Here is a 17,972-nt window from a genome sequence, read left to right on the forward strand (position 1 = left end):
AAAAATATGGCACGATACAATTAACATATACGATGACTGTCTAAACAGGATGGCATTGCATGATTCACGTATATGATGCCTGGCTAAAGAAGATGACATTGCATAATTCCCATATACTCCCTCCGTTCCTAAATATTTGTCTTTTTAGAGATTTCAAATGGACTACCACATACGGATGTATATAGACATATTTTAGAGTGTAGATTCACTCATTTTGTTCCATATGTAGTCACTTGTTGAAATCTCTAAAAAGACAAATATTTAGGAATGGTGGGAGTATGATATAGAAACCAAACATGTGGCATTCACACAAGGCAATCTACTAAGCTGATGACATATAAGATGTATAATGTAAGCAATGCAAGGCGCCATATGCATGATATGACCAACATCAGCATGCTAGGTTAGAGCAAACACCTCAGGTGGTAAACAGGCGTGGTCGGCTCCTTCTAAATCTCCATCTGAACAGTTATCTTCCTCTAGAATACAATCTGGAAATGTAGGAGGGGGGGCCACTTCGCCCACCATGGAGCGGCGTCTGCATGACATTATATCCGCACGCAACGGTCTTCTCTTTTTCTCTACATGTTCAGTACGATTGTGTACAATATCTGACATGCATAATAAAAAAATAGTTAGATTTTGTAAGGCCTAAGGGGTGCATGCAAAAATCAAGACTGATGGTAGCAAACGAGTGGATGGATCCAAAACTAATGATAGAAGGTAGATTATAGCTTCAGTTTAAAAAGATAGAAAATGGATCATCTATTGTTTGTTACCCACCCAACATGAACCACATAGAAGACCCTAGATGAACCAGATAGTAGACAGATACTATTCGTTGCTGGCTCGATATGAGAGCCATGGGCAATTCAAAACTCAAGATTGAACGATAAAGTAGCAGGTAATAATAACCGATGTATAACGTAAGCAAACATGAAAGACTGTGACCTCTCTTCCAGAACTGTGTAGTCCTCAGGTTCATCTGCTCAGTCGATGATGGTAATGCAGTTGGCGTGGCTGCCAGCAACGGGGAAGATGATCTGAGGCAGCGAAAGGAATTCTGCAGGGGGGGATCTCTGCTGCAGTGAACGCTTCTGTCGATGGTGCACCTCAGGTGGGGTGGATGACGGCACGGCAGGAGCAGGACATAACACACAGAGTTTTCTTTGACGCCTATCTGAAAATGAAGTAAATCTATAAGGGCTCCTTAGAATTAGAGGATTATATAAACACAGGGACAGGAAAAACACAGGAATAGGATAGGAATGCATGTGCAAAACAGAGCATTTGGAAACATAGGATTTCAGTCAACCTGGGTGTTTGGCTCACATGAATTGGAAGAACAGAGGAATGGAGAAACAAAGTGATGTGACGAGTGTACAACCTCTTTGGCATAGCCTTGTGGACCTTAGCATCATTGGGTTGGACATGGAGAATGGTGATGATGCTGGTGTGACTGTCGGAGGCGGGTAAGAAGATCCGAGGTCTCTAGAAACGGCACCGAGGGTACTGCTCCGTTGTGATGGACGGTTCCCTCGTTGGAGCAGCTCCGCTAAGGTGTACGGCGACGAGGCTGAAGCATGACAAGACAGACAATGTTAATCTGAAGTGGGACCCTAATATCATCTACAATAGATGATGTAAAATACATCACCAAAAAGTGCTAGATGTAAAACGCATCAACCGCGCCATGGACGCTCCGATAGATGTTGTAAGTACTGTTCACTCTGAACTTAACTGAAGAAAATGAACTTCACAGTCGAAACTGAATTTTACTGTTGAAACTGATTGAACTAGTAACAGAGCATTGTAATAGATGTTTAGGGCGTTCGAGCACTAGTAGCAGAGAAGCAGTGATCTAAATCAGCAGACCCTCGAGCAGGGAACGCACTAGCAGAGAGCAAGTCGTGCAGTAGCACCGCGAGCGAGTGCTAAAGCAGCAACTCATGTAGCTGCTGGTGGTCGTGTAGCAGCAGCAGAAGAGCAAGTGAGAGCAAGAGCAGAGCAGCAGCACGAACGAAAGCAGGACAGTGCAGCAGCGCGACCAACAGCAAGAACAGAGTCGCAACGTGAGCGAGAGCCGGAACAGCTGCAGCTAGTGCCGTTGGGGAAGTCGCCGTCGAGGAAGCAACGACATGGGGGAGAGACACCGTGGATGATGAGGCCGGCGACGGCGCCGTCGATGGAGACACCCCATGAGATCGAATAAAAGATAAAATGCAGTGGTGAGTGCAGAACCTCCTTGGTGGCGCCGAGTTGGCCTTGGCTTCATCGGAGGAATTGGTGAGGGTGTTGCGGTTCCGGTGGGGCAGGTCAAGACGTTGATGTGGGGATTGTGGTGGCGCGATAGACGAGGCGAACGTCGGGGCAGCTCCTTGGAGGTGGAGGATGGGGCAGCTGATCCGGCAGGACGACAAGATCGACAATGGATCCTCATCTGGTGCGGTGGATGAGGGACGGCGAGCTGTTGTGGTGGAAGACATAGTCAGGGAAGAGTATCCGGCTGGGCAGCGGTCAGGAGGCCGACAGAGGAGCATGGGGTTTCATGGGTTTTGGCGGCCTTGGTGTACGAATGGGGGGCGAAGGGGGAGGGGGTAGCCAAGCTTAGGGACGCGTTTGTCCGAAATGTAGGGTAAGTTACCAGCGTACCCCCACCGGTTTTGACACTGCGACGTGGAGCTTCATTTCCGGCTGAGGGCTAGAAGGGGAATTTCGCGTGTCTGGGCTGCGGGAGTGATTTCGGATGAGGAGGGAGTTCTCGTGCGCGTCCAAATTTTGGGATAACAAGGCGCGGCGCAGGTTGAAGAAGTGGGAGTTTCAAAGCAGGTGAGACAAAAGATACTCGAGCTTGAAAATTTCGGGATAACAAGGTGCGGATTCCTTGTTCGGCAGAACAAACATAACGTGTAAAAAAACAATTCATACAAGACACAAGAGAGGCATGTCCCCTTTTACTATATTGCTATAGATGCCATTGAAAAAACTACAAGAAAAATGTAAAAAAAAATCGGGAGAACAAGATTATCCTGCATGGTACCAAATCGATTCGCACTTCCCTCAAGAACAACAAAAAACAAATCAATTCCCACCAAAGAAAGAGTAATGTCCCTTTTTATATGGTTACAGATGCCATGATATCGAATTTCAATTTTTGAATCCACTTTATGTTGAATTCGAATATATCGTTAGGTGACCTTGCGGTTTATAATTGATGTAGTCGTACATTTTGATCTTCCATCACATATGAACATTTTACTCCACCATGTGAACATATATATTGTTGTCTACCATATGGACTAAATTTGAATTAATTTTCCTTATTTGAATATGATTGTTGTCAAGTTATACAATAATTTAAATATTATCTTGATAACAAAAAACATACATATAACAGTAATCATATGTCACTATGAACTACATGTACCATACGTTCTCCAATTCAAATATTTGTATCCATTTTATGTTGAATTCAAATCATAGTACATTACTGGTCTAGGTAGCGAGATGTTTGGGATAATCTAAACCCTGTTTTCAAACGTATAATTTTTGGCTGAATTGGGACAAGTTTTGGTATAAGCCTCTTGCAAAACCGGAGATTCTCTCGACAAGCCTCGTGGTTCCGAGAGGGAACGTGTCACCTTTGTGTGCGAAATGATATACGCTGCCTCCCCCCTGATTTTACTTACAGAGCCAACATAGAACTATATGAGTGCCCTGTTAAATGTTGGAATTATTTCGGGTTCATTTGGCCTTTTTATACATTAATTGAGTTTCTGGACTTTTAATGTGCATAATCTAAATATGAATTGCATGCACATGCTCCGGTGCACCAAAGTGGGTTGAAAAATCACATGTGTGTCCTTGGTTGAATTTCTAGGTCCCATGGAAGAAGAGAGAATGAAATTCAAACATTTGGGCGTCATGACTCGGCCGAGAACATCGAGAAACTTTGATTTTAAATTCATGTAAATCCAAAACTCGCCTGGAAATCATGAAACTTGGCCTGGTGTAATGTCATGGCACTAACATGTTGTGGTAAAAAATTGGGCCGATCTGGAAGCTCGTGGTTCTAAGAGGGAACGTGCCACCTTTGAGTGTGAAACGATATACGCTGCCCCCCTTGAGTTCCTTAACAAAGGCAACATAGAGCTACATTAGTGCCCTGTTAAATTTTGGAATTATTCTGGGTTCATTTGTCGTTTTTATACATTAATTGAGTTTCTGGTCATTTAATGTGCATAAGTCAAATTTGAACTACAAGCACATGCTCTCGTGCTCCAAAGTTGGTTGAAAACTCACATTTGTGTCCTCGGGTGAATTTCTAGGTCCCATGCAAGAAATGAGAATAAAATTAAAACATCTGGGCATCATGGCTCGGCCCAGAACATTGAGAAACTTGGTTTTAAAATTCTTGTAAATCCAAAACACGTCTGAAAATCATGAAACTTGGCATGGATGTCATGTCATGGTACTACCATGTTGTGGTAAAAAAATTGGCCGAATAGGAACAGATTTTGGTATAAGCTTTTGCAAACCGAAGCTTCTCTCAAGAAGGCTCGTGGTTCTGAGAAGGAACGTGCCACCTTTGAGTGCGAAACGATATATGTTGTCCCCCTTGAGTTTATTTACAAAGGCAACATAGAACTACATGAGTGCCCTGTTAAATTTTGGAATTATTCCGGCTTCGTTTGGCCTTATTTACACATTAATTGAGTTTTTGGTCATTTAATGTGCATAATTCAAATTTGAACTACAAGCACATGCTCCCGTGCACCAAAGTTGGTTGAAAAATCACATTTGTGTCCTCGGGTGAACTTCTACTCCCTCCTTCCATCTATATAGGTCCTAATGTGTTTTTCGAGGCTAACTTTGACCAAACGTTAGAGCAATAATATATGACATGCAACTTACGCAAAGCATACCTTCAATTTTGCATGTCAAAGGAGCTTCCAATAATATAATTTCCATAGTATACATATCATGTGCTATTAATATTGTCAATAGTCAAAGGCTGTCTTGAAAAACACATTAGGCCCTATATAGATGGAAGGAGGGAGTAGGTCCCATGCCAAAAATGAGAATAAAATTCAAACATATGGGCATCGTGGCTCGGTCGAGAACATTGAGAAACTTGGTTTTAGAATCATGAAACTTGGCATGGTGTCATGTCATGGTAGTACCATGCCGTGGTAAAAAAATTGGCCGTATAGGAACAAATTTTGGTATAAGCTTCTTGCAAATCGGAGCTTCTCTCAAGAAGGCTCATGGTTCTGGGAGGGAGCGTGTCACCTTTGTGTGCATAATTCAAATTTGAAATACAAGCACATGTTCTAGTGCACCAAAGTTGGTTGAAAAATCACATGTGTGTCCTTGGGTAAATTTCTAGGTTCCATTCAAGAAATGGGAATGAAATTCAAAATTCTGGGCGTCGTGGCTGGGTTGGAAACATTGAGAAACTTAGTTTTTTAATTCCTGTAAATCCAAAACACGCATGAAAATAATGAAACTTGGCTTGGTGCCATGACATGGCACCAACATGCTGTGGTAAATTTGCAGTCCGACTTGCGAAGGCGCGCACATTAACAATCAACAAAGTCATTTTGGAACAAGTGTTGTCACGTTACAATCGGAAACACAAGTACAATTGAAACCGTGGGCCTTCTACTTACTAGTACCATTTACATGCTGCCACGCATCCCCATTTTTTATTAGCTAGGAGGCGCCATGCAGGGTAGCTATTTGAGTACGAGAGACGTGCGATCAGACCCCTGTGCATGCTTATCGGGAGGAGAGCCCTTTGACCTCCATCTGCCGTCCACCTCTCTCCCAAGGTCTCCATTAATGGCGCCCGAGCCTCTATTTAATGGCATGGCTATGTCTCACTTGACTGAGATTTAAGAGAGAAAAAAGAAAAATCTAAAGAATGGATCTTGATGTAAGATCCGACGGACCTATATAGCATCTACTGCGACTTATAGCAAAAGGCTGATGAATATATAAGGACGATTAAATTTTTGTTGATCAAAGAATGGTTTGCCCCTTCCGATTTTCATTACTGAAAACCACCACAATTCACAAGAAGTTCAACACAACTCCAGCCTAACACGAAGGATTAAAAGCTACCAGATTGAAATCGCAACATCCCAAGAGGCCAACAAAGGCCAAACATCCGCGCTAGAACCAAACATTTCACAACCGACGACACAATCCACATCCCAAACCGATTATTACATCAAAAGAAACCAGGAAACTAGTTTCTGTGGCGAGCGGCGATGAGCTCTTTCGTGTCCTCAAGACGCTGCTTGAGAACATCCACGGATTCCTCCACCAGCCTTTGGCGCTCATTGTGGAGCATGTCATTCTAATCCATAAGTTTCTTCAACAAGGCACTGGTCTCCTCCTGCAGGTCTGCACTTCGAACGATCTTCTCCCTCAGCAGGTCGCGCTCGGCCCGGAGCCTCTCATTGCCCTCCCTTAGTTGCCGGATGATGCCGGTAGCCTGTTTAAACGAGGCTATCATGTCGTCCTGCAACCTCGCCGAGCCGGAGATCTGATCTAGCTGGCTATGGACGATCACATGCATGCACCTGTAACAGTCGTCGCCTGCCCGCGAGAAATTTTCCCAGGCCGCCGTGGCATGGCGGGACATCTCTGCTGCATTCATGGTGCAGCGGGACATCTCTGCTGCTTCCGCGGCGCAGCCGGACCAGTCTGTTGCATCGACGGCGCAGCAGGACCCCCGTGCCGCTTCAACGGCGCGGCGGGACCTCTGTGCCTCTACTTCCGCGCGGCGGGACATGTCGGCTACTCTCGCAGCAAGGCGGGACATCTCTCGTGCTTCCGTTTCCATGCTCGCCTCTCCTCGGTGGCAATCTCTCAACCTAGAACTCATGCTGGCCATGGCAGACGCAAGGGAAGGATGCTGAATGACTTGTTTGTTTTTGTGGATGAGGAGTTGAGGAGGAATGTGCAGTCATCTTGGCATACTAGTATTTATAACCGAGTACTAATACGCTACTAAGTGGGAAACCATTTAGGTTGTGATCGGTGTGAACAGGTTTGCAATTCAATATAGCATGGAGTAATTTGGAATGTGACGAGACGCAAGCTCAAAATTTATTCACGGTTCTAGTTTCGAAGTGCGGCACTATTCTCGGATGGAGTACTTCTTTTTCTACTCCCTCCTTTCCGGTTTTATAGGGCTTATCTCAAAATTTTAGTTTTTCCATTTTATAAGGCTCAATTTGGTTGTTCCCCAACACATGTTCAGATTCCAAGGTGCATTAAATCATTGCTTGCAAGTATTCAGATAAAATTGACCAATGCATGTACTTTATGCATGCATGCATTACAATTAATGCATTAAACCTATCTCTCGGGACTTCTAGCACGCACCATCGTGCCACGCACAAAAACTTGTACTCTGAGTTTAGTAGTATGTTATACAGGAAGAGAAGAGGTGCACGCACGCACTCGTCCTCTCACACACACGTCTGTTTTTTCTCGAAAAGGAGGATCATGACCCAGGGCCTCTGCATCTGGGAGTCACACACACAAATTATTGAAATATACCGAGTGCAGCGGTTTGACGTGTCGCGTCAACTCGTACATCAACGAGAAGTTTTATTATCCTCTCCCTCGCGGACTTAACTGCACCTGCCTTTGGCTGTATGACAGGTTGGACACACACCTATAGGGCCCACCTGTCATACACGCAAAGGCAGGAGCATCCCTCCCTCGCCCATTAGAGTGGTGGCTGGCAAGACTAGGAAAAGCTTTCGCTACACGCTCTCCCTCCCGCACGCGGTGGACATGCAGCAGTTCAATCGGTGTCAGATGGCGAGAAGTGTACTATAGTACTCCTCCAGTGTAGTACTATTCCATCATTCTTCGAATTCCCGAAGAGGCGAAGAGCCAAGCGCAGCCCGGACGCTCGTGTGGCAGTTTAATGTGTATAGTTGTCTAGGATAGCATGTACCGTGCCTATAAGCATAAAATCGTTGGGGTCAGCTCCATGCTATGTGGCCGTCTTGAAGTTTAAAAAAAATTAAAATAGTGTTCTGGCCCTACCCAAAAACTACCGCGCGTACTGCCTTGGAAAAGCCCCACCCTCAACTTTTAACTACGCGAAAATAGTTCGAGCTTGTTCGTTCTATATAAATACATTACTTACTGTATGTTTATTCATCCGTGGGGTTGTTCAATGAATGGAGGGGCCGGGAGCACAAGTGAACAATACTGTAGTACTACTAGTAGTAAGTAGGAGTCGTACAGTAGTCACCTTAAATAGAGAGTTTCTTTTCTTTAATGCCACATACACAAATTGAAACGCTTGTTGTGGAGAGAAAAAAGATAATCACTCCACTATATATGGATGCAGGGGCCTGAGCGCTTGCTTTACTACGATTGCTCTCTTCATTCTCTCATCCTCTCCAGATATAAACAAGACAGCGGTAGCGACATTTTCTCTCTGCTCACCGCTGGTCACAGATCCGGCCGGATCCCTTCGGCCGGTGTGTGTAGAGGACTAAAAGGTGCATCGTTCACGCGGTCATCGCCGCCGAGGGAGGAAACCCATAGCTGCCGGAGGGGCCCGATCCTCTGCCCGTGACATTCTCTCCGACACATGGCCAGCACAGGAGGTCCTCCGACCCTTCTTCCTCCCTGCCGTATTGTTTGCAGATCCGACCTCCCACCGCCGACATCCCGGCGACCCTCAGGTATAAGTTCTTCGAAAGCGACCTTGCTCTACTGCCCTAGCTCCCCACGTGTCTCCATGTGCATCTTTTTCTACTCCCATCAGCTCTTCCAAAGCCACCTAAATTTTTAGTATTATTAGAGGTAAAGCTACTTCATGCATTCGAATCTAGGGCTTTGTTCAAACAACAAAGAAAGGGGGGAAAGTTGTAGCATGAATCTAGGACTTGATTGAAAGAGAAAATAATATGGTGAAAGTAGTAGAGACCAGATACCCAACCGGTCTCTTGGTAGAAAAGGGAAATAATGGGAAAACGCAGTACAAACTAGATAAGGAACAGATCTATTATTGGTTGAAAAAAGCATAGAAAGTGGCGGCTGGTGGACAAGTCAACAGAGTATGTCCATGATTAGATTTCCTGCCATCACATAGTAAAAGGTCTCCAGGATTAGATTTGCTTCCCTCACATAGTAAAATGTCTCAGGATTAGATTTGCTGCCCTCACATTGTAAAAGGTCTCCAGGATTAGATTTGCTACCCTCACATAGTACAATGGCACTCCTGCTGTTTTCCCCAGTATGATAAGTAAGTTGCTCCTTTACGCTGCTGAGTGTCTTGGTGTACCCACGGTCCCATGCCCTTAAACCAACTCTTTAGCTGCTGTTGATTTACTGTGTCAGGTAAACAAGCAATGCCACCATTAAAGTAATCCCATATTTGAGGAATCTCATTGTTGATCGTAATGCTTCTGGTAACATGAAGCATTGCTGTCGTTTTAAAATTTCTACTGTCCTTGCGTGATTGCCATGAACATAATTAAGATGCTTCTTTTCATTTTGTATATGTTTCGTATATTCTTATTGACCAGCAACTGTTTACTTTCTATCTTTTTGTGCAGATAGGGATATCCATTTCACCTTGTTGCTATTGTGACCTTTTGGTGAACTGCACAAAACACTTTTTTGGAATGAGTGTCTTGTGCAGTTCAACTAAAATGTCACGTGGGCAACATCTCTCAATTTTGGTGGAACTGCACAAAATGGTGATTGGAGTTTCCAAAATCTCCATCAAGTTCTGCTGGTAATATCGTGCAACATTTTATTAGCCTTTGCAAGATGGAGCCATCACTGTCACCACAATGGCAGTTTATTTTAGTGGAACTACACAGAAGGATAAGAAAATTATAGTTGCACCTTACATGAGCCGGACAGCCAACCTTAATGTTCCTCAATTTTAGAACAACTACTAAAGAAGAACCTGCCAGCTCACAAGAGCAAGTACTTCTTGCTAGCTGAATGATGCAATCTTTGCTTCATTTCAGGTGAACTGCAGAAAAAGGCGCATGAATTGAATCATGGAACTCCAAGTAGAGCTGGAGGTTGAGTTCAAGGAGGCCGCTATTAAAGCGAAATCATGCTCTCCTGTCTCCTTCTTTGTGCTATGCAAACATGCTCTGCAAACAGGAATTCTCAACTACAGATGTTGTGACGGTCAAGAGCATTCGCCAAGTTCTTTGATTGTATGACATGGCTAGCCAAGATGGATTTAATCCCGATATTTGCTTTATCAAAAGGCTCTAATGGGTTTGTTCTGAATCTTGCAAGCTAGGAATCAGTGAGATGTGTAGGCATCTTTGTTGTACTTATTATTTGAATCTTATTTGTTGGTTCTGAATCTTGCAAGCTGGGTATCAATGAGATGTGTAGGCATCTTTGTTATACTTATTATTTGGATCTTATTTGTTGGTTCTGAATGTTGCAAGCTAGGAATCAATGAGATGTGTAGGCATCTTTGTTGTACTTATTATTTGGATCTTATTTGTTGGTTCTGAATCTTGCAAGATGGGAAACACGGCATGATGATGCAGAGGACAACAACCATAACAAACAGTTCAAACTTGGTAGTATTATCTTTGTGAAAGTGTGACAAATGTGCTGATCGTGTGCGTCCTGAGAATAATAATTCTAATTGCTGTGCATGTTCATCCTATGGCACTGATAGAACGAGCGAATGCATTGCCTGTTTTAAGTACAAATTTCTATTAAAGCTAATTAAATTCAAGTAAAGTGACCACTAACTCATGTTATTACAGTACCAATACAGACCTGCTCTGTGACGCCCCGAGACCGATGTGCCAGGTGTCTTTCAGTTATTCGCTGTTATTGCCATGTCATTCGCTTGTGTGTTGCATCTTGTCATGTCATCATGTGCATTGCATCATCATGTTTTTGAAACTTGCATCCGTCCAGGTTTCCCAGTTCCTTCCGTTGTCCGTTCTGAGCCCAGACACACTCGCACGCACCCACGGCATGTCCGAAATAGTATTTTATAAGTGGCCGGAAAATGTTCTCGGAATGGGATGAAAGTTGGCGTGTGGTCTTATTATAGTGTAGATAGACCGCCTGTCAAGTTTCATCGCAATCGGAGTTCGTTTGACGCCCCAACGGATGACTATAGCGGCAGTATAGCCGGTCTATCATCGGATGTTTTCGGTGTCCGCAAACAGTCGCCGGGCCTCTCTCTTCTCTTCTCTCAGCCTAGGCCCGGCCTACCCCCTCTTTGCACAGTGCATAGACCCCTCGCGCGTGTCCGAAACTTTCCCGAACCCGACCCGGACAGTCGTCACCGTTGGATCCAGATCATCCCCAAACGTCTACAAAATATCACCGTTTTATTATTTGGACTCACTAGCTATATTATTCGCGATCGTCCGATTACGTTCGGAGGGTCCAACCACAATCCTATTTCCATATATATAGTCCAACGCCTGCCAAATCAAGCCAACCCTAATTTCTAGGGGGTTTGTCCCATCGCCGCCGCCACTCCACCAAATCCCTCTCGGGATCCATCTCCTCCTCGTCTTCCCCACCTAGCCAACCACCATCCATCTCAGATCCGCCTTCCTCACCTCGCTCCAGCCTCCTCTGCCAGGGCCGCCACCCCATAGTCCTTCGCCAGCAACCACCATCGCCTTGCCTCTGCCGCCTTCACCGAACCCAGCCGCCACGCCGGCGACCCACCGACCACCACCCCGGCCAGCCAGGCCACCAGAGGGCCACCTCACCCTCGTCAGAGCAACGCCGCCCGTCTTCGTCACCGCCACAGGAGCTTGCCGCCGCCATGGCCACCTCGTTTGGGAGCAAGCGCGCTGGGGTCCTCCTCATCCTAGCGCCGCCCCATCCCCGTGAGCCCGTTGTGCACCTGCCCGAGGCCCCGAGCAGGAGAGCTCGGCCTCGCCTCCTCGCGTCGTCGCTCTGCTCCAAGCGTAGACCGCGTAGCCGCCACTGCCCGTCCATGGACAACCACCCAGCAGCTCAGCATCAAGATCTCCGCCCGGATCCACTCCTCCTTTCCCTGTCCGCATCACCGGGATCGCGCCAAGTCCGCCACCGTCGTCTTCTTCTCGGGAACGAGCTCGAGACCTGCATCCTGTGGTGCCTCCTCGATCGAGCGCCGCCCTGCGTTGACTGCGCGCCTCCTGCCTCCCGCACGTAGCAGGCGAACCTCCACATCCGGCCAAGCTCCGCTCGCTGCAGGCCATCGTCGGGACACGCCAGCGCCAAGTCTAGCTCCCTGCGTCCTCTGCTTCGCAGCCGCGGCGAGACCTCTGCATCTTCTGCGTTGACCGCGCCTCCCCCACCTGTCCATTCGATCCAGCTGCCTCGCCTCGAGCGGCCTCCTCTGTGTGTGGCCCGCAAGTCGCGTGGCCCAGCGCCTCCTCCCTCGTCTCGATCTGGGCCTGGCCCAGCTCCAACGCGTGCGGGATCCAGCAACTGGCCTCCCTCCAACTCCTGGGTCGTGGCCCATGGTGAGCAGCGCTCCCATACCTCTCCTTCTCTGCTGGGCCGACCAGATTCGGCCAGAGATGTGTTTTTTTTCACAGAACGTTTTAGCTAATTTCCAGACAACGCAGATTTGCAGAAAACCCCTTCTACTTCATGCATTTAATAACTCTAAAACCGTGCATCCAAACTAAACAAACTTAATATGAAAGATGCTTAGAATTTTATCTAGTTTCATAATATGCCACTTTCTTTCATGTTAAAATGTTTAAACTTGATGTTTGTATTAATTTGTGTAAATGATATGCTAAAATGGTTTAATTCATAACTAACTAACCGTAGCTCGGTTTTAAATAATCTTTATATGTGAATGGGGTAGAAAAATGCCTAGTTTAACATGGTGTACTCACTTTGTATGTTTAATAACTCTAAAATTGTGTTTAGGGCAGAACAGTACCAAACCTAATATATGCATATGTGGATTTACCAGAATTGTTGTTCGTTGCTTCCGGCCTCATTTAACCTTGACTAGATAGGTAGTTTTACTTTGCTTCACCCTCTTGCCATGTTTAACAACATTTAATATTGTTGGGTACATAAACGAGAGAGAACTAAATAAGTCATGTGGTGTTTTCTTCAATATGCAACTCCGTTGCATAATGAGCTCCACTTAATTTGTAGGATTGTTTGTGCATTTTGCCATGCCATGCCTCATTAAACCGGACATGCATCATACTTATTTGCGCATCTTGCCATCCTTATGTGATGATTGTTTACTATGTTGTTTGCTTTCTTTCCGGTGTACTTGTCGGTGTCAAAACCAGCGGATCTCGGGTAGGGGGTCCCGAACTGTGCGTCTAGGCCGGATGGTAACAGGAGGCAGGGAACACTTTGTTTTACCCAGGTTCGGGCCCTCTCGATGGAGGTAATACCCTACTCCTACTTGATTAATATTGATGATATGGGTAGTACAAGAGTAGATCTACCACGAGATCAAGGAGGCTAAACCCTAGAAGCTAGCCTATGGTATGATTGTTGTGTATGGAGTTGATCGCCTATGGACTACAACCCTTCGGTTTATATAGACACCGGATAGGGTTAGGGTTACACAGAGTCAGTTACAATGGTAGGAGATCTTGAATATCCGCATCGCCAAGCTTGCCTTCCACGTCAAGGAAAGTCCCATCCGGACACGGGATGAAGTCTCCAATCTTGCATCTTCATAGTCCAGGAGTCCGGCTGAAGGTATAGTCCGGCTACCCGAACACCCCCTAATCCAGTACTCCCTCAGTAGCCCCTGAACCAGGCTTCAATGACGACGAGTCCGACGCGCAAATTGTCTTCGGCATTGCAAGGCGGGTTCCTCCTCCAAGTCCTTCATAGAAGATTTGTAAACACCAAGAGTAGTGTCCGGTTCTGCAAAATAAGTTTCCACATATTGCCATAGAGAGAACAATATTGACACAAATCAAATCTGTTGACGTATTCCGCAGTGCGCTATCACACTACGGCCAAGTCCTTTACTCGAATCGTTTTTACTTTTCCACCTCAGCATGTTTTGCGAGGCGGTTTCCTTGGCATGTCTTGTCAAAGCAGAGATCGCGTGCCCTTTTTTAGGGGTTTCTCATCAATACGGACGTGGGTAACCCTAACCGCGCCATTTACCATGGCGCTTGGGAGGCAAGCGAGTTTTATTAGGCAAGTGGGGACGCACAACCGCATTTGCCCATATAAGGGGATAAGGATCCACCTTTTTACCTACGCCTTCTTCCTCCTTTACCTATCCATCTCCTGCGCACTCGAGCTCCAGCGCCCAAGCCCGCACTTCCCACCTCAACCTTCTCCAGCAAAGTACGGAGCAGGAGGCAAGTGGATGGTCTCCTCCGTCACGGAGGGCGACATCAAAAAGCTAAGGAAGGCCGGATACTTGTCCAAAGACATCGCGCACCGGCTTCCCGAGGAGGGGCAACTTCTCCCCACCCCAAGGCCCCATGAGAGGGTAGTATTCCTTCCCCACTTCCTCCGCGGACTGGGCTTTCCACTTCACCCATTCGTCCGGGGGCTCATGTTCTACTATGGCCTGGATTTTCACGATCTGGCCCCGAACTTCATCCTCAACATGTCGGCGTTTATCGTCGTGTGCGAGGCTTTCCTCCGCGTCCGCCCCCATTTCGGCCTCTGGCTCAAGACCTTCAATGTCAAGCCCAAGGTGGTGTGCGGCAACCAGGCGGAGTGCGGAGGCGCCATGGCGAGCAAGATTGCCAACGTCCTGTGGTTCGAGGGCTCCTTCGTAGAGACCCTAAAGGGGTGGCAAGCCGGGTGGTTCTACATCACCGAGCCACGTGATCCGAAATGGATCGCAGCCCCCAAGTTCTGATCCGGACCCCCCACGTGGCTCATGTCCTGGAAAGAGACGGGCCTATCGTGGGGCAACAAGAAGGAGGTGACCGGACTGAAGACATGCATCAAGTCCCTGGTAAACAAGTCAATCAGGCTTGTAAATGTAGTCCAGGTCATGCTCGTTCGCCGAATCCTCCCGTGTCAGCAACGGGACTTTACTATGTGGGAGTTCGACCCGGCACGGCACCGAACCCTTAACAGGCTCTTCGACACGACGTATGAAGACGTTTGGAAGGCGCTAATCAAAGGTGTCGAGGCTCCCGCATCCGCTTCCGAGGACCGCGGATACAGCTCGCAGCGTCACGCTAGCGAGGTAAGCTATTTTCACCTTTTACAGGATGTACAGCTTTTTTCATAGTTTAACTCTACACGGGATCTAAACTCCCTTACCTTTGACAGGCTTGGCGGGCGGTATCCGGACCGATTAACTCTACTAGTGAAGCTGCTGGCTCCGGCGCCTTATGTGGTGCCGGAAAAGAAGGCCAAGAAGAAGAAGACCACGGGGACTCGAAAGAGTACCCGCAACGTGGTGTTGTCGGACTCGTCATCCGACGAGTCCGAGATGCCCTCCTCCCATGAAAACGAGGAGCAGGAAGAAGAAAGCTCTCCCCCCCAGCGGAGGGAGGAAAGAAAAGGAAGGCCTCCCCAAGGGGGAAGGCCGAAGGGTCCAAGAAGAGGAAGACCCCTCCGCCGGACTACGCCCCCGACGCCGATGAGGACGAAGAGGAGTGGCCGGACAGGGCCAGGCGTCCAGCGAAATCGTAAGTGTTCGGATACCAGAGTAACTCATGATATTCCTTTTGTTGCACAACTTTCCCTAATGTCGGATATAATCATGCAGCCCGCCCCGGGCCGAACTCAACGAGTAGTCGAGCGGCTCCCTGGATTCATCGGACGTGAACTCAGTTCCGCCTGTTGTCTCCCCCGCACTGCGGATGATGCCGAAGTGGCATCGCAACGAGCTCGGGGGCAGGAGGAGGTGGTCCTGGAGGAGCCGCAAGGCGACCTCCCGGACTCCAGGAGTAAAGGGGACAAGACCCCCCAGGGCTCCATGTCCGGCTCTAATCCGGACACCGTGCCGGAATCTTCAACGATTCCGGACCGCGGCAGGCGAACTCCTTCCAAGAGGAGCAAGCCTTCTGAGCCGGCAGCCTCCGTCCAACCGGAGGTGCCGGACAATCTGCTGGAGGTGCTTGAAGGCGCCTCCATCAACGAGGAGCACCGTACTATTATGAGTATGGTGATCCAGAAGGTTCTGTCCGCCAAGAGCGGACTGAGTGAAGCTTGTGCTAGCCTCCTAACAGGCTTTGAGGTAAGTAAAAAATATGTAAAAATATTACCGAATAAACAGTAGCCCCTGATGCTCTGTTTGGCGTTCGGAAAGAAAAGCCGAATAGAGGATCTATTAAATTTCACAGGAGTCTAACAATAAAGAGTCAATATGCGGAGGTGGGTGTCCTAAAGCAGGACCTCGAGCGGATCGAGCAAGAGCTCGGCCTTGCTAAGCAGCAACTCGAGGAGAAAGAAGGTAAGAAATACCTTACAAAAATAGGTGCCTATAGAGAGGCGTGATTGCAAAAAATAACAGGATTGTACTGCTTATTGTAGGGGCCACGACTGAGGTGGCGACCCTCAAGCAGGCGCTGTCCGATGCCGAAAATAAAACGGTCGCGGGGCGCACCGAGCGAGAGAAACTTGGGGCTCAGGTCGGCGAGGTGCAGCAAGAGCTTCAGGCTCTCATGAAAAAACATGAGAGTTTGGAGCTTGAGTCAAAGACCCAAGTGTCCGAGCTCGCGACGGCCCTTGAGACTGCCAAGTCTGCCAAGGCCGAAGCCCAAAGGCCCTCCAAGAGTTGGAGGAGGCGAAAAAGATAGCAGCGGGTAAGGCATTCTTCATGCAAAGCAGAAATATAAAAGTAAACTACTTGTTACTTACCCGAATCCGGAGCTCTCCAGGGGCATTCGCAGATCTTCCCCGCAGCGTATCCAACACCGCCGCATTCTACCAAGCTGAAGAGGGCAGCTCAACGGAGAGGGTGTTCTGGTCTCAGTATGCTGAGGCCGGACACCCTGTGCCCTTGAGCGACCAGCTGAAATAGCTGGTTGAGCTCCATAAGGCGGCCGAACAGGCCATGAAAGGCTTCATAGTTCGGCTGTGGCCTAGAGAGGCCCTGCCTGGGAGCTACTTCGGGCTGGTGGAGGTCTGTCCAAGGCTCGAGGTCATCAAGCGCTCCGTCTGCATCGAGGGTGCCCGTAGGGCCCTTGCCCGTGCGAAGGTGCACTGGGGTAAGCTAGATGGTGAAAAGCTTGTGAGGGACGGGCCGCCGCCGGGGAAGGAGCATCGCAAGCCCGAGAACTATTACAAGGATGTTCTTGCAGGTGCCCGCCTTGTGGCGGATGAATGTACCAAGGATGTAATTTTTGAATGAACTCGCTCGATTTTATCCTATGTGCTGAAAACTTGTTCATATGCGCTAAGCAATGCTTATTGAATTTAAAATATTATTTTCTATGCGGCCGTTTATCAAAAATTGAGAGATGGCCAGTCGTCGGCTTCTGCCCCCATGCCACTAGTGCTGGGGTGTTCGGTGATAAACCTGTGCGCTCTTTTTCCCATGTTTGGGTCCTTCGAGGGAGGCGCTCAGCACGACGAACCAAGCAATCAGACTATAATGCTTGAACACTCTCACTTAGCCGTAGAACTTTATAATTTTAAATTTCGGCGAAGCCCCTAGTTCGGAAGACCGAGTTCGGGGCGCTATCCACGCCTTGGCTGGGGTTATCCAGCTCCTCGCTCGAAGCGGTATAAGTCTTTAGGGACTCGAAAAACCTCTCGAACAGCGACCGGTCTCTCGCCTCATCATGACAGTCACTTTTAGCTTTCTCCACTGAGGTGCTTAACCCAGCTCAACCGGGGCACAATCGCAGTGGTTCTCCTAGTGCTACCTTAGCCGATATAGCGGAACGTAAGGCACCAAAACATAGGAACCGGGCAAACCCAACTATTTACCCAAATCATGATTCGGAGCTGATGCATATAGTCCTATAAGTTTGGGGTGCCGCACTTGTGAAAGTGTACGGACTTCTCAC

The sequence above is a fragment of the Triticum dicoccoides genome, chromosome 6A, assembly GCF_002162155.2.
Source record: "Triticum dicoccoides isolate Atlit2015 ecotype Zavitan chromosome 6A, WEW_v2.0, whole genome shotgun sequence".
Taxonomy (NCBI): domain Eukaryota; kingdom Viridiplantae; phylum Streptophyta; class Magnoliopsida; order Poales; family Poaceae; genus Triticum; species Triticum dicoccoides.